The 10,197-nt window shown below is 38.1% G+C and overlaps 1 pseudogene; it reads left to right on the top strand.

Moving 5' to 3' along the window:
* Positions 1 to 9,413: 9,413 nt before the first annotated feature.
* On the top strand, positions 9,414 to 9,545 carry LOC114232636 (U1 spliceosomal RNA; annotated as a pseudogene).
* Positions 9,546 to 10,197: the final 652 nt, after the last annotated feature.

Raw genomic sequence — 10,197 nt, 5'->3', positions numbered from 1 at the left:
GCAAGAGGCCTGCAGTTATTATACAACTTATTGAAATAAAGGTATACTCATAATCTCTCACTAACCTCTGGAACCACAAGGAGAAATGTCTGCAAGATGAACTTCATTGTGGTAAAGGCATCTTTTGTTAAGTTAATGAGGTGACTTTAGGAAAGCACCGAAGGATGGGGGCTGGTTGCCAATGGAACCAACCATCCTATCTAATAAGCCTATCTAATAAAAGGGTAATAATGCAAATTAACTGTCACTCCGTCACAAAGATGGCGGTACCCATAGCCAAAAGATGGTGGTGCCCAGTCCTCTCAGCCCTGCCGGATTCCCCCAGTCCCAGGGTGGCGGCCGCTGAGAGCGGGCAGTGTGAGCGGCCTGGCAGAATGCTTGCTTTGTCGCTGCAGCGACAAGGCAAGCATTCCACGTCCAGCCGTGGATGGGCCTCTGGCCAGGCTGGGGCACAGAATACTTGCTTCTTTGTCACCTGGCGATGAGGCAAGCATTCCATGCCTGGCCACAGATGGGCCTCTTGGCCTCGGAGAGCCTCTGGGCAGCGGGCACGGAGTGGTCAGGCCCTGCAGAGAGCTACTGGCACACGGATTCGTGTGCAGGGCTACTAGTGTGATTAGAATATTGGAACTTTTAATCCTTTGCACTCGCTTGCTTTTTTCTCGAGCTGCTACCGATGCTAACCATGTCGAGTCACACTCGACATCCGAGTGCAAAAGGTTAAGTCCCATTCCCCAAATCTCAGGTTTAATCAACGGCCAATGGCCAATGATTTAAGCAACCATACCTACATAACAAAGTCTCCATTAAAAACCCAAGAGGACTGGGTCCAGAGAGCTTCCAGTTTGGTCAACAGGTGGAAATGCTAGGAGAGTGGCTTGCCTAGGGAGGGCCTGGAAACTCCATGTCCTTCCCCCATACTTTGACCTATGCATTCCTTCCATTTGGCTGTTCCTGAGTTATATCCTTTTGTAATAAATCTATGAGGCTAACAGTGAATGCAACTATTAAGTAACATGCTTCTCTGAGTTCTGTAAGCCATTCTAGCAATTTAATTGACCCTAAAAAGGGAGTTGTGGGAACCTCTGATATAAAGCCATTCATTTAGAAGTACAGGTAACAAACTGGACTTGAGACTGGCATTGAGTTGAAGGGGGTTGTTAATCTTTAATCTGCAGCCAGTCCATCAGAAACATAGGTTCAAGCCTGGGCTGTGGCTGGCATCTGAAGTGTGTGTGTGTGTGTGTGTGTGTGTGTGTGTGTGTGTGTGTGTGTTTGAGTTTGAGAGGGAGGGGGCAGGAGGAGGACAGTCTTGTAGGACTGAACCCGTAACCTGTGGAATCTGATGCTATCTCAGGGTAGATAGTGTCAGAGTTGAGTTGAATTCTTGGATACCCTGCTGATATTCTGAGAATGGTTTGTTGGTATAGAGGAAACCCTCTCCCCCATGTGGGAAATTGAGCTCAGAACACCAATTTACTGACTGACCACCAGGCATCATTTAACAAATCATTTCCTCTTTTCTAACTCTCAGAACACACAAAGTAACAAACAAAAGTGAGAACAGCAATAAAATAATAGTCCTTGGTCTTTCTTTCATAATTCTTCTATAAATTGAACCACCAAACCCAAAAACTTGTCCTACCTCACCTTGAGCGTTCAAATCAAAACTGTCTCTAAGTTCTGCTTATTTTATCTCCTCTGGCTTCTTCAGATATACACCATTCTCTGTGTTCTGTCAGTCTTCTTTAGATTAGACACTGACTGATCCATGTACTGTTGTAATAAATTATAATTCATATCCCTGTCTTCAATCTTATCCCTTTAAAATTCATCTTCCATAGAGCTACCAAAGGATTCCATCAAAACCCCAAAATATGTCAATTTCTTAACACCTACAATAATGTCCATCTCCTATAAACATGTTTCACTCGATATTCAAAGCCCTTCATAATCTGACCAACCCTATCAGACTCCTCTTTTGCCATTCCTTCTTACTTATACTTGTGTTCTAGCTTTGATAAGTTACATGTGATCACAAAGTCTTCTTGGTCTGCAAATCTTTTTTAAAAAATATATTTTTCTATTGATTTCACAGAGGAAGGGAGAGGGAGAGAGAGAAACATTAAAGTTGAGAGAGCATCATTGATTGACTGCCTCCTGCATGCCTTCTACTGGGGATTGAGCCCACAACCTGGGCATGTGCCCTTAACTGGAATCGAACCTGGGACCCCTCAGTCTATAGGCTGACACTCTATCCATTGAGCCAAACCCCCTAGGGCTGGAAATCTTCTTGTATGTCCTCTCTGACCTCTGCTATTCACCCTTCAAGGATCAGTTTAAGATGACCTCCCTTGTGAAGCCTTCCCCTGTTTACTTTCTCCATTACTTCTTTGGCCTTTTATAGGAATGTTTTTACACCACATTTATCAAATGTAACAAGCAATTTGTACCTTGTTATTCACTTGTCTTAGAATTTTTTGAGGGGATTGATTTTTGTCTTAGTCTTTATTTCAGTAGTACCTAGCATATTGCTGGGCACTCAGTAAATTACAGACCAAATAAATAAAAATAAAGTTTCTTTTATCTTGGAATTTTTACATGGAGGGTACTATTTTTGAATTAGGTTTCCAGAGACTGAAAATAAATTGACTTTATTTTTTCCCTAAGTGTTCTGAATAATTACCTCAACCCTGTTTTCTATGTATAGATTAAAATAAAGATAATAGTATTGGGAAGGTAAAGTAGCAAAATGGCAAAATGGGTGATTATAAATAGCACATAAATAATTTTCTCTTGTGTTCTGAATTATATAACTTAATTTTCTTTTTTTAGAAATACACTTTATTGATTTTTTTTACAGAGAGGAAGGGAGAGGGATAGAGAGCTAGAAACATCGATGAGAGAGAAACATCGATCAGCTGCCTCCTGCACACCTCCTACCGGGGATGTGCCCGCAACCAAGGTACATGACCTTAACAGGAATCAAACCTGGGACCCTTAGTCCACAGGCCGACGCTCTATCCACTGAGTCAAACTGGTTAGGGATAACTTAATTTTCTAGTTAATATTTGGTACAAAGACATAGTCTCATATACTAATGAATGAATACATATATATGTATATGTGTATACATAAATACATGATTTGCATCTTTTTGAAATGTAAGCTAATGAAACAGTGACATAACATGTAAATAAGTGAAAGGGCTCTCCTTTTTCATGTTGGAGTTATAGTGACACTGATGGCACAGTAATGCCTTGTCACATTAAAATTATTTTTTATATTAGTGTCTACCAAATAAGAACCTATTCCCCTGCTCCTAATCTCAGATTCTAAAGATGAGAGCAAAATGACTTGTTAGTCATGATTGCATTGTTTATATAGACTCTGTACTAGTCTTTGCAGTGATTTTATTTTTTTTTTTATCACATATATATGTATTTTAATATTAGTCTCTGGCTCCTCTATTATAACTTGCAGCAAAGATATATGTGACATGGGAGGAAAACAAACTAAAACAAAAAGTAAAATCAATATGTTATTGTTCAATATAAGGCAAAATATGACATACAACTTGGATTTTTAGTAATAATTGGAAATATATTTGCCAGTGTAAATTTTGACTTTAACATTTCATAGGTGAGTGATAAATATTTTCCTGTGATAATTAAGATCCTTAATATTTTTTTTCTTTATTGGTTAAGGTATTACATATGTGTCCTTATCCTCCCATTGCCTCCCCCCCCCCCACACACACACACTCATGTCCTCACCCCCCTGGTGTCTGCATCCATTGGTTAGGCTTATATGCATGCATACAAGTCCTTTGGTCAATCTCTCCCCCTTACCCTCACCCTCCCCTACCTTCCCTCTGAGGTTTGACCGTCTGATCGATGCTTCTCTGTCTCTGGACCTGTTTTTGTTCAAGATCCTTAATATTTTGCGATGATGTTTATTGTTAAAAGTGCTATATTTTCAGTACTATCAGTCTTTACAAAACTATTCAATATTACAAATACTGAATTTCAGATCAAACTTACTGATGAAATATGAGAAGAAAAATTTTATGACATATTAAAGTGATTATTTTAATGTGGAAATCTATTTGATTATATTTTGCCTATTGGTAATCTTTGCAAATTTTGCAAACTATGATAATGGTGAACTTCATAATGCTAAAATAATACTTTTACTTTATGAAATAAAAATGAAAGTCTACTGGAAATTTGAGGACTATGTAAAATACATTTTTCAATGCTATCAAATATCAACAATATTTGTTATATTTGCAGGTTGTAATTAACAATGCTTTTTGCCTTTGGACATTCATATTTCTGCCTTCCTAACATAATTTTAGTTTTATCTATGTGTCCATCCTCCTCTGAATACATAAGGTTCAGTGAAGGTTGGTTTCTGCTCAAGCCCCAAGTGTGGGTTTTGATGTTTATAAGCCGAATCATGGTGTTTCTATTTTTTGCCAATGACTGAGCTGAGCTTTATGAGCATGTGATAGGATTCGGTCCAAAGAGGCATGAGAAAGCCTGCTGGAAGGCTCCATCTGTGTGCGGAGATTGGAACTGCGATAGCCATATGTTACCAGAGCAAGAATGACACCAACACACAGAGAGTGGAACTAAGAGCATTACAAGGAAGATGAACCAGAGCCCTGACTTAAACTCCAGCAGCTTGTCCTACCTATGGAAGTTTTTGGTTTTTTAGATTATAATTTTCTTAGCGTTTCAACTCCTTGAAAGTCCAAAGTTTACTATTACAGATGGTCCCCGACTTACGGTGGTTCAATTTTTTGAATTTAGGATGGTGCAAAGGCAATACACATGCAGTAGAAACCCTGCTTTGAATTCTGAATTTTGCTCTTTTCCCAGCTGTGATATGCAGCACAATATGTTCTGCGATGCTGGGCAGCAACAGCTCCCAGTGAGCCACATGCTCACAGCTCACAAGGGTACATAACTGACCCTCTAAAGCAAGCACTATTTTACATAGTCCTCAAATTTCCACTCGCAGCCTGTGGGCCACATGAGGCCCACAATGTATTTTTTTTCGGCCCAGCCAATATAATATGTAAGAAACGCTTTAATAAAAATTTCATAACTTAATTTTTACAATATCCTGTTATACATAATCCTATGTAATAAAGAGGTAATATGCAAATGATCGTCACTCCAACACACAAGATGGCTGCCTCATGTGTTCAAAGATGGCTGCCCCCATGTAGACACAAGATGGCCGCAACAAGATGTCTGGCAGGGGAGGGCAGTTGTGGGTGATCAGGCCAGCAGGGGAGGGTAGTGGGGAGGGACCAGGCCTGCAAGGGAGGGCAGTTAGGGGCAACAAGGCCTGCAGGGGAGGGCAGTTGGGGGTGACCAGGCCTGCAGGGGAGGGCAGTTAGGGGTGACCAGGCCTGCAGGGGAGGACAGTTAGGGGTGACCAGGCTGGCATGGGAGCAGTTAGGCGTCGATCAGGCTGGCAGGGGAGTGGTTAGGGGGTGATCAGTCTGGCAGGCAGAAGCTGTTAGGGGCAATCAGGAAGGCAAGCAGGTGAGCAGTTGGGAGCCAGCAGTCTTGGATTGTGAGAGGGATCCCAGATTGGAGAGGGTGCAGGCTGGGCTGAGGGGCACCCCCGCATGCACGAATTTCATGCACTGGGCCTCTAGTTATTAATAACAAACTACAATGTTCACTAATGACTGATTACTATAATCGTGTTGCATTCATTTCCCTTACTCGCCTTACACGCAGGCGCACCATTTCTCTCCACTAATGTTAGCAGCGAATGTTTTAGCAGCTGATTGCTATCATTAGTCTTGTACTGACTTGTTTGGTGTGCACAACAGGAAATATTTCATTTTCGGAGATCAAGAAAAATAGGTTTATTTGCATTATGCTTATTAATTTGTGCAGTTATTCAGTGGCTGGTAAGTTAATGTTCAAGAAAAACTATTAATTTTTATTAAAATGTTCTATTATTTTATGTTAACGATTACTCATTTATTTCAGCCCTTTGTATTCATTAGGTCTCTATTGAAATAAACCTACGTTTCTATGAAAATTTAAGCTTTTTTTTTTTTTTTTTTTTTTTTTTTTTGCGGCCCACATAAACTTAAACCTCGCTTATTTGACCCGTGTTATCCTTTGAGTTTGACATGCTTGCTCTAAAGTGTATAGTAGTCTCCCCTTAACCTCACTTTTGCTTTCCATGGTTTCAGTTACCCGTGGTCAATTGTGGTCCAAAAAGGTAAATGGAAAATTTCAGAAATAAACAATTCATATGTTTTGAATTTGTGAGTCATTCTGAGTAGCATGACGAAATCCCATTCACCCATTACCTTCCTGCCTGGATCTGAATGGTATATACTCCTGCCCATTAGTCACTTAGGAGCCATCTGTGTTATTAGACCAACTGTTGTGGTGTTGCAGTATCTATGCTTCAATAATCATTATTTTGCTTAATATTTCCTCAAAACACAAGAGTAGTAATGCTGGCAATTCAGATACACCAAAGAAAAGCCATGAAGTGCTTCCTTTAAGTGGAAAGATATATATGTATAGGGAATACAAACATAGTATACGTAGAGTTAGGTGTTATCCATGATTTCAGAGATCTATTGGGGGGTCTTGGAACATGTCCCTCACAAATAAGGCACATCTACTGTGTTGCCAGCATTCTTCTGGTATTGTGTTTTGGCATCCTGTCATGTTTACAAAATGACCATTGTGTCTGCTACTTCTGGTGAGAAGTAGAAGGTAATTTCATTTTTAGACAAAGATTCCTGTTCAGGAGAATATTATTTTATTAAAGTTAACTTTTGAGCCATTGGAAATTGATCAAATTGGAACTCCTTCATCAGAGTAAACATCAAAAAAGTGGCGAAGGAATTGTTTGTATTTTAAATGAAGAATCTTTGTCAGAAGATACTGATTAAAAGCTTACATTTAAATATGAATAACTGTGTGAATGGCTCTATTTTTACTTGCAAGTTAATATGTTTTATAGATGATATAATTTGTTCCCTCTAAAAAAGGAGTAAAATTAAAACATAATGTAATTGAAATGTGCTCTAATTATAGAAACTGAATATTTTATACATCAGTTTTAGCAGGATTCATCTACTTATTCATGTAATCTTGAACTTATAAGATTTTATAAAAATTTTTACACCTGAATTTTATAGATAATGATTAAAATATAATTTCAGACACATTTCTCTGGCTGTTGTAAAAACTTAATTATAGTTTATTTGATAAACTTTTATTGTATTTTCTAATATACCTAATTGACACTTGAGAATTTGAATTCATATAGTATAAAGTAATAGATGTCTATACTTATCCAAAAGCCTCTTAAACATTAGAGTTTTGCTATAGATTTGTTAGTAATTAGAGGTAACAATAATATCCATATAAATAAAATTTGAATTCTGATCATGAGTCAAAAGAAGATTTTAAGCAAAACATCAAATGCTTGTACTTTATTGCTAATCAAATGGAATTATAAGACTATACTATATATATGTTATTTTTTTGTTAATCTTTCTCACCCAGAGGACATTTTTTCCATTGATTTTTTAGAGAGAGTGAAAGGGAGAAAGAGATAGAGAAACACTGATGTGAGAGAGGCACATCCACATTGATTGATTGCCTACTGCACACACCCTGACTAGGGCCAGGGATGTTACCTACAACCCAGGTACATGCCCTTGACTGGGAATCGAACCCAAGACCCTTTAGTGGGCAGGCGGCCGATGCTCTAACCACTGAAAATCACTGGCCAGGGCAAGACTATGCATATATTTTTATCACCCTGCAGAAAAATTAAAGTCTACAACTACTATTGAAATAATTTTTGGACTTATATGTGGTAAATCTTGATTTAACACTACATAACATGATATATTATGTTGGTTAGAAAACAGTGACTAAAAACTTGTACCTTAGAAAAAGAAGCCCCCCCCCAAAAAAGTTTTAAGATCAGGATGGCATTTAGTAGAGTTAAAAGTTAACTCAGCATGTATACACACATGGATTTTAATAGTACTGAGAATTAAACAATAGGAAGAAGAGATGGCTTCCCCAAGTAAATTTCATATGTATTCATCTTGAGCCTATAATTATCTAGTGAGTCATATAGATGGACCAGATAAATTTGGAGACTGACCTCCTGAGTTTTAATTAATGGCGAAGAAGAAAAAACTCTCTTCTCTTCACATGTTTCCTCCTACCAAGAAAACACTAGTAGCTGGAAGTCTCCATATTTGAGGAGCTTCAAAGAATGCCAACATTTTAAATTGAAAGTGAACTCAAAAAGTGGAGCCAAACTGACTATCAAATACTTATTATATAATCACACAGCCTGAGAGATTAAGAGCAACTCCAGAACAAGGTAATCTGATAAAATATTACTAGTGAGTATAGTCTAAGGACAAAGGGAAGTGCATATAAAATATTTTGAATTTTATTCAATTATATTATTGCTTACTTCAATGTCACATAATTTTGGATCCATTTTCTTGGATTTTCAGATAAAGCAAATAAGTGATGATGAGCTTTAATAGGGTAGATAATTATTTTTCAGTATTAAAGGAAAGAAGGTACAAATACAATACAGAATTAAAAATTTAAAAGGGAACTATTTACTGTAGAACTTAATTGGAAGTATCAATATGGATGTACTAGAGGCCCGATGCATGAAATTTGTGCAAGAGTAGGCCTTCCTTCCCCCAGCTGCCAGCACCGGCTTCCCACTGGCACCCTGGACCCAGGCTTCCCTCGTAGCCCCGGCTTCATCCGGAAGGTCATCCAGAAGGATGTCTGGTCTAATTAGCATATTATACTTTTATTATTATAGATGCCTTTGTAAAAAAAAGACATGTTTTCTGTAGTTTCATCCACTGAAAGGGTTTACCTTGGTGTCCAGATTCTCACTCTTAATTGTATTTTTCCACTCAAATGAACCAGACTTCCTTAGAGATAAGAATGTTAGGGGCAGGAATGTATAAATAAGACTGAAAAATCATGTTGTGTCTGAAAGCAAAGAGGCTTTTAAATATTAATGGCATCATATTAAAGGGTCACAGAAGTCAACATGAATGGGGTTCTCTCAGGCCAAAATTGTGAAAATTGGAGCATCAAAAAGGAGAAAAATGGCTGTGGTCTGTTGAATCACATTAAGCCTAAAAAGCCATGAATCATAAAATATTCCAAAGCAAAGTCATTTATTCATCTGGTCTATTTTATTGCATCACTGAAGAAACTAGAAACAACTCAGTTAAGTGGTATTTTTCTGAATCATGGGAAATATCTGTTAAAACACACACAGAGATACATACGACCTGTGGGCAGACAATACCAAAAGAAATGTAAAAATTTCACTTGGATAAAAGAGTAAGTCTCACACTTACCTGGCAGGGGAGATGCCATGATTAAGAAGGTGGCTTTCCCAGGGCAAGGCTTATGCACAGGACTTGGATGAGCTGACCCCTGTGACTTCTCCAAATGTGGAAAACTCAGCTGCATAATTTGCACACTCCACTGGGGAGAAAAGACTAAGTTTCCTTAAGAATTATATAGTCCTAAGTGTTAAAGAATGAGAGTACATCTGTTAACAAAATCTTTGTAGTTACAGTTCTGAAGATCCTAGCAATGATATAAATAATTGATTTAGGTTTTGATTTTGAGGTAAAATCTTACTAAATTGTTCTCAGTACTAAAACATCTAATGCATTTATACTAGTAAGTTTAGTATTTTGGATTTATAAGAGTTAATTTCTGTTTAGAAGGTTGTATGTGTTAAATAATGTAATATAAACACTTAAGGCAATACTTGATGTTCCAAATAAATTCACTTTAGACACAGACCATTAACCACTAACGTTTGTATCTTGGTCCCATTCCCTGACCACTAACTGCTTGATCTCCCTCACTGTATTCACGCTCTCTAACCACATCTACAAGAGATCCTTGTGTCTCCTAGATTACATTTCCCTGGCCTAATCCAGGAACCACTCAGTTTCACACGTAGGCAGAAGGGAGCTAATAAAACAAGAACACTTAGTTCATACCTACTTTATGCTACAGCAGGCTCTCTTACGGTGTGCTGTCTTTTTGTGATGCTTACAATGCAGAAAATGTCCAAGTCTCACCTAGGACAACATCAGAGTTTGGGTTCCTTCACCCA

The sequence above is a fragment of the Eptesicus fuscus genome, chromosome 4 (assembly GCF_027574615.1).
Source record: "Eptesicus fuscus isolate TK198812 chromosome 4, DD_ASM_mEF_20220401, whole genome shotgun sequence".
Classification (NCBI taxonomy): Eukaryota; Metazoa; Chordata; class Mammalia; order Chiroptera; family Vespertilionidae; genus Eptesicus; species Eptesicus fuscus.
This window is presented reverse-complemented; position numbering and strand designations above follow the sequence as displayed.